A 14,000-nucleotide genomic window follows, 5' to 3' on the forward strand; every position below is an offset into this window, starting at 1 on the left:
TTTCTAGCTTGCTTGCTTGCTTTTTTTCAGGTAATAGCTCACTGTTTCCCAGGCTGGAGTGCAGTGGCACAATCACAGTTCACTGAAGCCTCAACTTCCTGGGCTCAAGGGATCCTTCTGTCTCAGCCTTCCAAGTAACTGGGATCATAGGAGCATGTCACCATGTTTGGCTTATCTTTATTATTATTATTATTTTATGTACAGATAGGTTCTCACCATGTTGCCCAGGCTGGTCTCAGACTTCTAGGCTCAAGTGATCCTCTGGCCTCAGCCTTTGAAAGTGCTAGCATTACAGGTGTGAGCCACCATGGTCAGTTGGAATTTTCTGTATTTGTGTTATCCAATGAGGTAGCTGCTAGCAACACGTGGCTACTGAGCACTTGAAATGTGTCTAGTGTTACTGAGCATCTCTATTATTTTCTTTTATTTAATTACATATACTTAATTTTAATTTAAGTATCTACATGTGGCTGGTGGCTACCATATTAATGGTGGCCTAGATTTTGGCATTCATCCTCTTCTACCACCAGACAGACTTTTACTGTGATCATTTTAAGAAAACAAAGCAAAACTTCGCCCCCAAAAAAGTTCTCATTTTGCTCTTCTTGACAGATTACAGTTGGTTATCCCAGGTGTTAGACTCATACCCCCTAAAAACTGTGCTTTATCTGCCATTCCCACCTAAAGAGCCTTCTCTAAAATACCCCTTTTTATTTGCGCTGCTAGCAAACATTTGTCATTGTGAAGCAGCTGATAAGCACTTTGCTGAGTCTCCAATTGTTATCAGATTACAAGGGCCTGTAGGGGATCATTGGAGAAGCTCAAGTCAAGACAGTTAAAGTAATTTGGGGGGAACTACAGCTGCTCAGGTCTAATCAGCTGCTGCTGGGATGCCATTATTTTACCTGGGGAAGTCAGGAATTCAGAGAGAAGGTTGGCCTAATAATAGAATAAGCTACATGGAATAGGCAGCAAAACAAACTATTGAGGAAGGCAAGGAAAAGCATTGGAATCAGATGGCTCTGGGCTTACTGCCATTTATGCTGCATACCATCTATCATCTCAAACAAGTCCAAAACTGCTCTGATGCCATCATATTTTGGATCTACAGCATGAGAATAATAGCACATTCGGATGATTAAGCCTGGCATACAAAGATCAATCAGTAAATGGCATCTGTTAAAAATGGCTAACTCTGTGTCCCATGCTCTTTGTTCAATTACTTTATCTTCATCTCTGTGTTTATTTGGCTGTGACAGAAATAAGATAGGTATAGTCCCGCTGCTTCTTAAGGAAGGTATCCCTGTGGGCTTGGCCCTTAATTTTGCTTGGCAAAATAATACCTTGAAGAGGTAAGCCACTAAGAGATCTATTTAGTTATAAGAAAGTTACATTGTTTATTTGCTGGGTTTGTTGCTTTTGTTTCTTTCTTTTGGCCTAAAGATGGGCTGGGAACGGAAGGGAATCCAAAAGATGGGAGACGGACCAGAAAAGCTGGATGTGCAGGGAACACTAGCAAGAACGGAAAACACAACTCTGGTACAGCCAAAAAATGGCTTTGAAGATTTATCTCTAGGAATTCTTAAATATTGGCTGTCAAGCACGTGGTGTAATTCTTCCTTTCACACTTTCATAAATTGTTTCATAGAATTTGCTTTGCTTATTAGAGCTTTTTGTATGAATGGATGCCTTTTTAAGAAACTCACTGAGAAGCCCAATTCTGCATCCATACGAGAGTGAGAATGAAACAAAGAAAGAGTTGGCATACATCTGGGTTGCCCATTCATCTACCCATTCTTCTAGAATTTTGATCCACCAGACTTTATCGAGATTACTTTCTTTTTTTTTTTCATTTATTTATTTTATTGCATTTTAGGTTTTGGAGTACATGTGAAGAACATGCAAGATTGTTGCATAGGTACACACGTGGCAGTGTGATTTGCTGCCTTCCTCCCCTTCACCTATATCTGGCATTTCTTCCCATGTTATCTCTCCCCAACTCCCCACCCCCCACCGTCCCTCCCCAATTTCCCCCCAACTGACCCCAGTGTGTAGTGCTCCCCTCCCTGTGTCCATGTGTTCTCATTGTTCAACACCCGCCTATGAGTGAGAACATGCGGTGTTTGATCTTCTGCTGTTCTGTCACTTTGCTGAGAATGATGGTTTCCAGGTTCATCCATGTCCCTACAAAGGACACAAACTCATCGTTTTTGATGGCTGCATAATATTCCATGGTGTATATGTGCCACATTTTCCCTGTCCAGTCTATCATCGATGGGCATTTGGGTTGGTTCCAGGTCTTTGCTATTGTAAACAGTGCTGCAACGAACATTAGTGTTCGCGTGTCCTTATAGTAGAACGATATATAATCCTTCGGATATATACCCAGTAATGGGATTGCTGGGTCAAATGGAATTTCTATTTCTAGGTCCTTGAGGAATCACCACACTGTCTTCCACAATGGTTGAACTAATTTACACTCCCACCAACAGTGTATAAGTGTTATTTCTCCACATCCTCTCCAACATCTGTTGTCTCTAGATTTTTTAATGATTGCCATTCTAACTGGCGTGACATGGTATCTAGTATCTCATCATGTAAGATATCACTAGGCCAACAGAAGGAGTTATAATATTTTGCCTTAAGGATCTTACGGTATAAGGAAAAGGAGCCTCATTTCACCGATAAAGAAAAAATAACGCTTTCAGGCTCAGTAGGGCTAAGTGATTGCTGCTTAGTGTCATAGCCACGGCCTAGATCTTTAATTTTGTATACATAGAATAATGGTCTTTTCATTACACCGATAAAGCCAAATGCCACATCCTGAGAAAGGCGAGGCTGATCTTCCCATCATTATCTCAACCAAGTCCAATAACAAGGTATTATCTGAGTTGGACTGTGTCAAACAATATTAATTGTTTCCCAGTATCTCTTTCTCCCTTTGTCTTCAGTGTTAGAGCCACCAACAAAACAATCCTAGCTCTTAGCTAAGTCTTCATTTTCTAGTTGCTATTATGCTTCACTGTCATCCTATGTGTATGTTTGACTGGAAAGGAGAAGCTATGCATGAATTGCCCTGTGCAGTTCTAGAAAGTTCCCCTAAAAGGTGGCCATGGGCCCTTAAGTCGCAAGCCCCAAGTCTACAACAGCCATCTGCTATGACTAGGTAGATCAGCTCAAATCACTTTATGTACAGTATGCTTTGATTACCTCTACCCCTCCTAGAAACCTATTTATTTGTTTGCTCTCATTTTCTGTGCCATGTATTCTCTTTTCAATTTAGGAATTTTATTTATCCTTAAAGTCCCAGCGTAAGTCCCACCTCCTTCGAAAATCTTTGGCTAATGCAATGGTCTAAATGTGTTTGTCCCCAACCCTCCCAATTCATATGTTGAAACATAATCACCAAGGCCATGTTATTAGAAGATGGTGCCTTTGAGAGATGATTAGGTCATAAGTGTTCTGCCCCTATATGTGGAATTAATATCCCTATAAAAGAGGATCCAGAAGCTGTCTTGCCCTTTTGCCATGTAAGGACACATAGAAGATGCCATTGATGAGGAACAGGTCCTCAGTAGACACAGAGTCTGCTAGGCCTTTGATCTTGGGCTTCTGGCCTCCAGCACTGAGCAATACATTTCTGCCATTTACAAATCACTCAGACTAAGATATTTTTTTATAGCAGCCCAGACAGAGTAAGATAGATGACAACAGCAACCTTGAGTAAAAATTTCTGCAATTGCCACTGGTATCAGCTCTAACAAGACAAAGGCCTGAAGCCCATTCATGTAAACACTCCAGATTCCTTGGCTGCCCCTAAGGCTCCTCCGTTGAACACCAATCCTTTGAAGATCATTTTGTGGGGGGGGGGGAGGAGGGGAGGGTGTTTTGTGTGCATCCACGTGCATGTGCAACTGTGTGTGCATGCTGGTCAGATGAAGGAGAGTGGAAAGAAAAAATGCTCATTAGTGTGGCTAACAGAACATGGCCAAAGAAATACAGTGAAGGCAACCAAAACTACCAAATTATACAAAAGTATCTGCCCAGTGTTTTAGGGTACCAAAGTATGTAAGTATATGTGCAGTGAACTATTATCTGTTCCATGAAGACCAGGAAAGAAGAATAAATTGACATGGAACCACCTACTTTGCACAAAAAGCCTAAACTAAATTGCTGGAGGAAACAAAACATTCCATATAGAGACATAAAATGCATATATGACTAAGACTTTAATTCAATAATTAATGAGGGAAGTGGAAAATATGTTGCAACTTTATAGAGGAGAAGACAATTGAAAATGTACACACAGTAAAAGAATGTTGGCACTGGACTGCAAAAACTTATCTGTTCATTGGACAATAATCAATTGCATTCTTGCTTTTATCTGGGCAAATCTATTTGCATTGCTATCAGTTTTCTACAACGTAAAGTCTATATTCCCAGAGTTGTAAAATAGCCAAATCAAAGACAAAAGCTCAAGACCTGATAAAATCAGATAATCCCTAGAGGCTTCATCATTCCATTGAAAGGATATCCACATATTTCTCTAGTTCATTCAGAAGTCTTCTATTTTCCATTTTACTACTTATTTCTTCAACTTAACTTTCTGTCACTCATTTCTAGCCCGGTTTGGTCCTCACCTCTCCTCAGTTAACTCTTTCTTGCTCTCCAGGTCTTTTGAACGTGTGATCACCTCAACTGCCTTTGACACTACCCCTCCTCTTCAGCCCACCCTCCCACACCTACTCACCTCTGCTCCTTCCTAGTCTCATTTTGAAGATTTCTTTCTCAGATAAGCCCTCCTGGACCCCAAAATCAGATAAGATTTCCTTTTTTTGTGCACATTTCTAATGCCAAACGCTTGCTCATTTTATGTTTGTAAGCTCAATGGATAAGGTCTCTGTTTAATGCCTGGTGTAGTGAGGAAAAAAAGAAAAAAAAATCAATAGACGTAACTCAGCCTCAACATTCTCGTGTATAATGAGAGAAATGATCCCTGCCCGACTACTGTCAAAATTGGAGTATCAAATGAGACGTGGAGACAATGACAAATGGGTCTTACAAATAATAGAGGCATTTGTTATTAAAAAAAGAAAGAAAAAAAAAAAACCCTTGGCAATTTCTACCTCTGACAGCCTTTATGCTTATAAGATAAGGTCCAAAATAGTCAGTGAAAAGGATCGTGATAGAAAGAATATTTAGAAGGTAATTTAAAACATAGTTGATTCATATCAAAAAGCAGACATTTTAGGCAGCATTGAAAAAACTTAAAATAATACATACAAACATGAGGTTAGCGTATATTCATGAGCGAGACTGTCAGTTAATTCGGTAAATATTTATTTCCTTCTGACACATTCACTGTGTTCTTTGGGGTATTTATGGAGGGGCTTGGTAATGAGCTGTTTATTATGATCTAAAACAAACCAATGCACATGTGCAATACAGCCACTTAATTAAAGAAGAATAAATAATTTCCCATTGTCAAAGCCTCCCACCCACCCAAACTCCAATCTCATGTCAGGCCTTGCCAAAGACACTTGAAAGCTATCAATTTACTGTCTGTACCGTATGGTGCTCACATGGAAGGCAGATCTACTGACTCGTTAAAGTGCACTAATTATTCCACAATTTTGAAAGTGAGAACATATGGGAGCTGTTTTCCTTGTGAATGTTTCTGCTTCAAAAACAAAGTAAATGAAACTGAACAAGTATTTTCCATAATCTATGTCGTTTGCAACTGTTACTCAGAGTTCACCAAATTTGCTAAAATTAAACATGCTTAATTCCCCTCAGGTCAAAAGTTGTCTGATATTCAGTTCCTCCTTTCACATATTTTTTATTTCTATTGTTCATCTTCCCACTAAGCTGTGACTACTTCTACCAAGATGAGCACAGCTAAATTAAAAGTGATATATTCTGACCATTCAATTAGATGTTGGGTCAACAAATGGTGAACAGCTGGTGTGATGCTTTTTTGTTTTCCCTAATCGAGCAGATGCCTTGGTGCTATAAGGATACTGCCTCTAAGGACAGAGAGCCCATCTGTAGGGGACACAGCAGTGAGATCCCAGGCCAGGAAGAGAGGATCTTGAAAAATGAAGAGAGCCTTTCTCGAACTGGAAGACTTGTATCTTTATTCCTGTAGCAGAAACTAATCTCTGGCTTTCAGATGAAAACCAGCTTTGGCTCTGGGGCCCAAAGGCAGCTATTTTGAATGAACTTATATCATTTATGGAAGCTCACAATTCCTTAACTAACACTGGGTTACTTGAAAACTAAGCCACATCACATAGGCGTATACAGTTGAGATTATTCAAGAATACTAATGGTTACCTAGATATTAACCATTACATTATTAATATGATTTTTTATTCTTTTGCCTTTCTGTGTACATGGCTTTCATCCTTGCTAGCTTTCATTTGCCTAAGGGCAAAAGTGAGAACTTTTCCCAGTCAGAATGCAAGGAAGAAGTTAATATAAAGATTTTGACAGGAAAAAAAGTAATTGACATTACAACAAAGGCCCTGCAAACCTGCCTATGGCCTCGAAAGTAATTTTTCCAAATTTTTATGTTTCCTCCTTTGACCTAAGAACAACTAAGTCCACGAGATCTACTGTCACAGTACTTTCCAGGAACTTAAAAGAGAGATTCTTTTATTTACTGCAGGAAGAACAGGAACCCATCCATTTCATGATAAACAGATAGGATGTGAAGACTGCTAACGGTTAAACTGTGTCCCCATGTGATACATTGACATCCTCACCTAGGAACCTGTAATTATGACCCTATTACAAATAGGATTGCTGCAGATGGAATGAAGGTATCATGAGGTCATTAGGATAGGTTTTAATTCAATATTGTCTGTGTCCTTAGAAAAAGACACTGGAACACACAGGCACACAGGAGAATGCCATGTGCTGGCACATAGTCACAGGGAGAACACCGTGTCATAGTGGAAACAGACACTGGTGTGACATATCTACAAGATAAGGAAAGCCAAGAATGTCTCACAAGCACCAGGAGGCGCAAGAGACAGAGAAGTCTTTTTTTTTCACGTTTCAGAGGGAGCAGGACCCTGTTGATGCCTTGATTTTGGACTTCTGACCTTCAGAAAGGTGAGAATCAATTTAGATTGTTTTAGGTGACCCAATTTTTGGTTATTTGTTTGGGCAGTGTATTAGTCCATTCTTACCCTGCTGTAAAGAACTGCCTGAGACTGGATAATTTATAAAGGAAAGTGATTTAATTGACTCACAGTTCCACAGGGCTGGGGAGGCCTCAGGAAACTTACAACCATAGTGAAAAGGGAAGCAAACATGTCCTTCTTCACATGGCAGCAGGAAGGAGAAGTGCCAAGCAAAGGGGAAACAGCCCCTTATAAACCCATCAGATCTTGTGAGAATTTACTATTGCAAGAACAATGGTAACTGCCTCCTCGTGATTCAATTATCTCCCACCAGCAGCCTCCCACGACATGTGGGGATTATTGCAACTACAATTCAAGATGAGACTTGGGTGGGGACACAGGCAAACCATATCAGGCAACTGTAAGTAACTGATAAAGAACAATGGAAAGGCCAAAAAGAAGAGACAGGAAGAAGGCAAGAACTGGACATCTCTGTCTTTATTTCCCTTTCTGGGCTTCTGCCTGGAGAATGGGGAAGCATCAAGTAGATGCAAGTGACACCAAAGACTGGGGCGGTAGTGGGGGATCTTTGGCCAGACTTCTCAGAGGACATAGAAGGTGGCTACCTCTAAGACACATTGCACATCCACCACCAGATTGTCCTGCATCAACCTGAGGAGTGGTCTGGCAAGATAAACCGGGTGGTGCAATGTATCTGATAAAGGGATGCAAAGAGGTTTAGCTTTCCCCAGGTTTCCCTTGGTTCCCCTCTGTTATTTCCAAGGACCAGGAGATGCTGGGACTGATAGTGTTTTGTGTTAGAATTCCACATTTATCTGGGAGTTCTATATACTGCTCTTCTCCATCTCTTCTTCTCTGTCATATATATTTATTTTGAATGAGGTGGGAATTCAACTCCTGATTTTCCAATGAAGAAACCATTGTATAAGTTAGTTAAATGACAATTACTTTTCTTGACATCCCAATGTCTGTTAATGACATGAGTATTCATTGACTCACCTATGCTTGATACCACACATTCAGCTTCAGTACACCCCTTTCCCTCTCAATTGTAATGTCTTCTAGATCATTCCTTAATTTGGTATAGACCCCACTAGACCTTTTAAGATCAGCCTTCTACTTGCTTCATTCATTTAAGGAACAAATAAAATTAATGTTTACTATTCAAGGGTTACTTTTCTAGGTGTCCAAGATTTAGTCATGAGAAAAAGGAAAGTGTTGCCTGCCTTCACAGAGCATCCATAGTCTATTAACAAGAGTAGCTACAAACTAAATAATTAGCTAAATGTCTAGCTGAAACTGTTGTAAATTCTGTGAAAAGAAAGTACAGGGTGCTGGTGTAATCTGAGGAGTGGATATGGAAAGACTTCCCTGTGAGTTGACATGTGATGCCAGATCCTATGAGTGAGTAGGAGTTACCTGGGTGGATGTAGGTCGTGGAGTGGAAGCGGGTGTTAAAAACTTTATATAAAGCCTGAAAAAGAATGTGATCATTAAAGGAATGTGAAATAGGACAGAAGGAAGTAAATGAAGGCAGGGCCAAATTATGCAGGACAAGTAACCATTTTAAGGACTTTTATGGGTTATTAAAACAAGCAACAGAAAACTATTGTAGAGTTCCAACTACATGGTGACAGTCATATCACCTGGCTTCATTGTGAAGAAATGTAAGTGTCAGCATGGGCACAGGAAGGCAAAATGATCTCCATGCCAGTGGTCCTCAGCGTGGCTGCAGGTGAGCACGATCTGGGGAGCTGCCAAATCTGGAGCCTGGGACCACCCCAGAGTCTCATACAAGACATTTGGGGACACCATGGGCGTCTTAAATTTTAAAACTTCTCCAGGTGAGTCTAGTATACTATTATTGAGAACTACTGTGATATCTAGATGGTTAGATATTTGAAGACAGGGTTGTTGGTTGCCTATTCATACTGCTATAACAAAATACAATAGACTAGGTGGCTTATAAATAACAGAAAGTTATTTCTCATAGTTCTGGAGGCTGGAAAGTCGAAGACCAAGGCACCAGTAGATTCATGTCTGATGAAGGCCCACTTTCTGGTTCATAGATGGTGTCTTCTGTCTGTGTCCTCACATGGTGAAAAGGGTGACAGGCTCTCTGGGACATCTTTTATAAAGGCATTAAACTCATTCATGAATACTCTACCTTCGTGACCTGATCACCTTCCAAACACCCCACTTCCTAATATCGTTACTTTGAAGGGCAGGATTTTAATGTATAAATTTTGGGGAGACACAAACATTCAGACCATAGCACCATCCCTCATTCCTGATATAATATTTAGAATAGCATGTGGTATAATACTTTAGTCTGGAAACTTTATAGCTTTATAAAAATAGTGGAATGTATAATACTATCCATTCATCTCTTTCTTTCCTTTATAACATTGGAAAGTTTCCATTTACACTGTTATCTCTAAATAAAGTGTTTTACTTTACCTCAGAAATAATGCCTAACTAACTGTAGATGTGGTTTTTCTCTTTCTTTTAAAATTTAGCACCAGACTGGGTGAAGTGGCTCATACCTGTAACCTCAACACTTTGGGGGCCAAGGAGGGCAAACCACTTGAGTCCAGGAGTTTGAAACCAGCCTGGGCAACATAGCAAAAGCCCAAGTCTACAAAAAAAAATGCAGAAAATTAGATGGGCATTTTGGCATGTGCTGTAGTCAGCTACTCTTGGGAGACGGAGGCGGGAAGATCCCTTGAACCTGGGAAGGTTGAGGCTGTAGTGAACCCTGACTATGCCACTGCACACCAACCTGGGCAAGAGAGTCTGATGCTGCCTCAAAGAAACAAACAAACAAACATAATAAATAAATAAATAAAATGTAGCACCTGTAGGTTTTTGGTGTACACATGGCTGCCAGTGGGTATTAGTCCATTTTCATACTGCTATAGAGAACTGCACTGAGACGGGGTAATTTATAAAGGAAAGGCATTTAATTGTCTGAAAGTCTAGCATGGCTGGGGTGCCTCAGGAGACTTAACAATCATGGCAGAAGATGAAGGGGAGACAAGACACCTTCTTCACAAGGCAGCAGGAAGGAGAAGTGCTCAGCAAAGTGGGAAGAGCCCTTTCTAAAACTCTCAGATCTTGTGAGAACTCACTCATATCATGAGAACACAATGGGAAAAACTCCCCCCTTGATTCAGTTACCTCCACCCGGTCTCTCTTGACACGTGGAGATTATGGGAATCACGGGGTACAATTCAAGATGAGATTTGGATGGGGACACAGAGCCTAATCATATCTCAGCTGGAGACCGCTTCTCACAGCTTTCTTAGTAGGTTGTTTTAGTCATGTGTATGAAGTGTTGACCAATAGGATGTTGTACTAGTCTATTTTCACGTTGCTATAAAGAACTACCTGAGACTGGGTAATTTATGAAGAGAAGAGGTTTAATTGGCTCTAAGTGCTGCAGGCTGTACAGTAAGAATTGCTTGGAGGCCTCAGAAAACTTACAATCATGGCAGAAGACAAAGGGGGAAGCAGGTCCATGTTCACATGGTGGATCAGGAGAGAGAGAGAAAAGGGGGGAGGTACCACACTTTTAAACCATCAGATCCCATGAGAACTAACTTACTATCATGAGAACAGCATGAAGGAAACCACCCCCAATATCCAATCACCTCCTACCAGGTACCTCCCTCAACATGTAGGGATTACAATTTGACATGAGGTTTGGGTGGGGGCAAAGAGCTAAACCATATCAGATATCATCCCAATTTATAAGTGCAAGTTGTAAGTTAAGGCCTCAGAGTATAGTTGCTTTTCACTTTTCTTATCAACTTTCAATGCTAAAACAGAGACATAGTTTGTACGACGGCTTCAATATTGCAGATGAAAGCAACACACTCTGTAAAGGTGCAGAAACAAGATAGTGCTGTCAAATGTTTAGTCAAATAAAACAACATTATAAAACCAGTTTTCCGCCAGACCAAAAATTATTTCATATCATTCAGAAGATGGATATTCGCATGTATATTTTATGTTAATAACCAGCCAGGAAAAATAACATTAAGATACTGGTAATATCATATTTTAATACGACTTATGTTTCCTTCTAATATTCGACATCAAAATTCTTTGGAAAGCATACGTATTTTAGGCCAAGTTAGCATATATAATATTATGTTTTTATTATGGGAATCTCACATTACTTCATGATTGTATAGCAAATCATATTAAACTAGAGATTGAGCAAAGATACAAATGTGTTCAGTACACTCTGTGGGTGTTTGTGTCACATCTTAAAAGAAATACGTGCCTGCAGAGAATTTGGTACAGCTATAAGATACCTGTTTCGGGGATGTATTGAGCCCAGCAACCTAGTACCTCATTTCTCTCAGTGTTCATTGACTGCATATATTATTTGTGTTATTAAATGGGTAATGAAAACATTTTAGCTGTTTTAAAAAAGAGTTCTAGAGTTATTTACAGACTATGGTTCTTTGTCCTTAATTCAAAAATATTTAAACTTTTTAAGCGCAGAGTAAAATAATAGAAAAAACTTGGAGTGTGTGAGAAAGAGTGGTGGGTATTCACACCAGCCAGCCCGATCCAGCCTCCAGTTGTTAAATAAGCTTATGGGAATCCTTTTCATCTCTAAAATAAAACCTGTTCCTGCTGGGCAGAATTAAATGCATTTATGCATCCAAACCCATTGGACCCTTTACCTGTCTGCCTGTAAACTTCTGATATATCTCGGTCAATGAAGTAGGCAGCTTCACTTTCTCAAGAGTGGTTTTCAGGAGTTCATGCCAACTTCTAACTAAAACACAAGAGGAGTCCACTGATAAATGACCTTCTAAGATGCCCATGTCCTGATACCCAAAATCTGAATATGTGACCTTATATGACAAAGGAAATTCTGCAGATGTGACTAGATGAGGGGTTTTGCGATAAGGAGATAATCCTGGATGATTCAGGTGGGCCCAGTGTAATCACAAACATTTTTATGCAAGGGGCACAGGAGTGTCAGAGTTGGAGAAGTAAAGAAGGATGTAGAGATTGGAGTAATGAGGGGTCATGAGCCGGGGGACACAGTCAGCCTCTAAAAAATCTACAAAAGTCAAGTAAAGGGATTTTCCCCTACAACATTTGGAAACAATGTAGCACTACAAACCTCTGAATGTTAGTTCAGTAAAACCAATTCTGGGTTCCTTACCTCTAGAATTCCAAGATAACAAATTAGTGTTATTCGAAGCCACTATATTTGTGGTGATTTGTTACATCAGCAATAAAAAATTGTACTTTGCTTTTTTGCTTTTTTCTTTTGAAAATAAAATTTTTTAATTTTATGGGTACTAAGTATATATATTTATGGGTTACATAAGACAATTTAATACAGGCATACAATGTGTAATAATCACATCAGGGTAAATGGTTTGGTCATCACCTCAAGTATTCATAATTTCTTTGTGTTCGAACGTTCTATTTCACTCCTTTAATTATTTTAAAGTATACAATAAATTACCATTGACTGCAGTCACCTCTTGTGCTATCACATACTAGACCTTATTCATTCTAACTGTATTTTTGTGCCCTTTAAACATCCTCACTTCACCCACTCCCTACTACCCTGTCCCACCAGTGGTAACCATCATTCTACACTCTAACTCCTTGAGTTCAGTTGTTTTCATTTTTAGCTCCCACAAATGAGTGAAAACATGCAAAATTTGTCTTTCTGTGCCTGGCTTATTTCAGCTAACATAATGTCCTCTAGTTCCATTCACATCATTGCAAATGACAGGATCTGTTTCTTTTTTATGGCTAAATATTCCTCTATTGTGTGTACGTACCACATTTTCTTTACCCATTTGTCTGTGGAAGGACATAGTGATGCAATAAACCTGGGAATGCAGATCTACTTTGATAAACTGATTTCCTTTCCTTTGGCTATATACGTAGCAGAGGAAGTGCTGGATGATATGATAGTTCTATTTTCAGTTTTTTACTTGCATGCTGTGCTCCATAGTGGCTGTACTAACTTACATTCCCACCAACATTGTGTGAGGGTACCCCTTTCTCCACATTCTCACCAGGGTTCTTTTTTTTTTTTTTTTTGCCTTTGTTTTTGACAAAAGCCAGTTTGACTGGAGTACGATGATAACTCATTGTAGTTTTGATTCACAGTTCTCTGATGATCGGTGATGTTCAGCACATTTTTAACACAACTCTTGGGCATTTGTGTGTCTTCTTTTGAGAAGTGTCTATTCAGATACATTGCCTATTTTTTAAAAAATCAGATGATTTACAGGGCTGAGAAAACTGGTTAGCCAAATGCATAAAGCTGAAACTGGACTCCTTCCTTAAACCTTATACAAAAATTAACTCAAGATAGATTAAAGACTTAAACATAAAACCATAAAAACCCTAGAAGGAAACCTAGGCAATACCATTCAGGACATAGGCATGGGCAAAGACTTCATGACTAAAACCAAAAGTAATTGCAACAAAAGCCAAAATTGGCAAATGGAATCTAATTAAACTAAAGAGCTTCTGCACAGCAAAATAAACTATCATCAGAGTGAACAGACAATCTACAGAATGGGAGAAAACTTTTGCAATCTATCCATCTGACAAAGGTCTAATATCCAGAATCTACAAGGAACTTAAAGAAATTTTCTAGAAAAGAAACAACTCCATCGAAAAGTGTGCAAAAAATATGAACAGATGCTTCTCAAAAGAAGGTATTTATGCAGCCAACAAATGTGAAAAAAAACTCATCACTGGCCATTAGAGAAATGCAAATCCAAACCAAACCACAATGAGATACGATCTTACGTCTGTTAGAACACCTGCTGGAGAGGATGTAGAGAAATA

The 14,000-nt window shown here is 39.4% G+C and overlaps 1 long non-coding RNA gene across 1 annotated transcript in view; it reads left to right on the plus strand.

Moving 5' to 3' along the window:
• Positions 1-13,557, plus strand: part of LOC108292370 — a 26,631-nt gene extending 13,074 nt beyond the window's left edge. Inside the window, exon 3 of the long non-coding RNA XR_001820258.2 lies at positions 13,442-13,557. This is a non-coding gene — a long non-coding RNA (uncharacterized LOC108292370). The remainder of the gene's footprint in view (positions 1-13,441) is intronic.
• Positions 13,558-14,000: the final 443 nt, after the last annotated feature.

This window comes from Cebus imitator, unplaced genomic scaffold, assembly GCF_001604975.1.
Source record: "Cebus imitator isolate Cc_AM_T3 unplaced genomic scaffold, Cebus_imitator-1.0 Scaffold488, whole genome shotgun sequence".
In the NCBI taxonomy this organism is placed as follows: Eukaryota; Metazoa; Chordata; class Mammalia; order Primates; family Cebidae; genus Cebus; species Cebus imitator.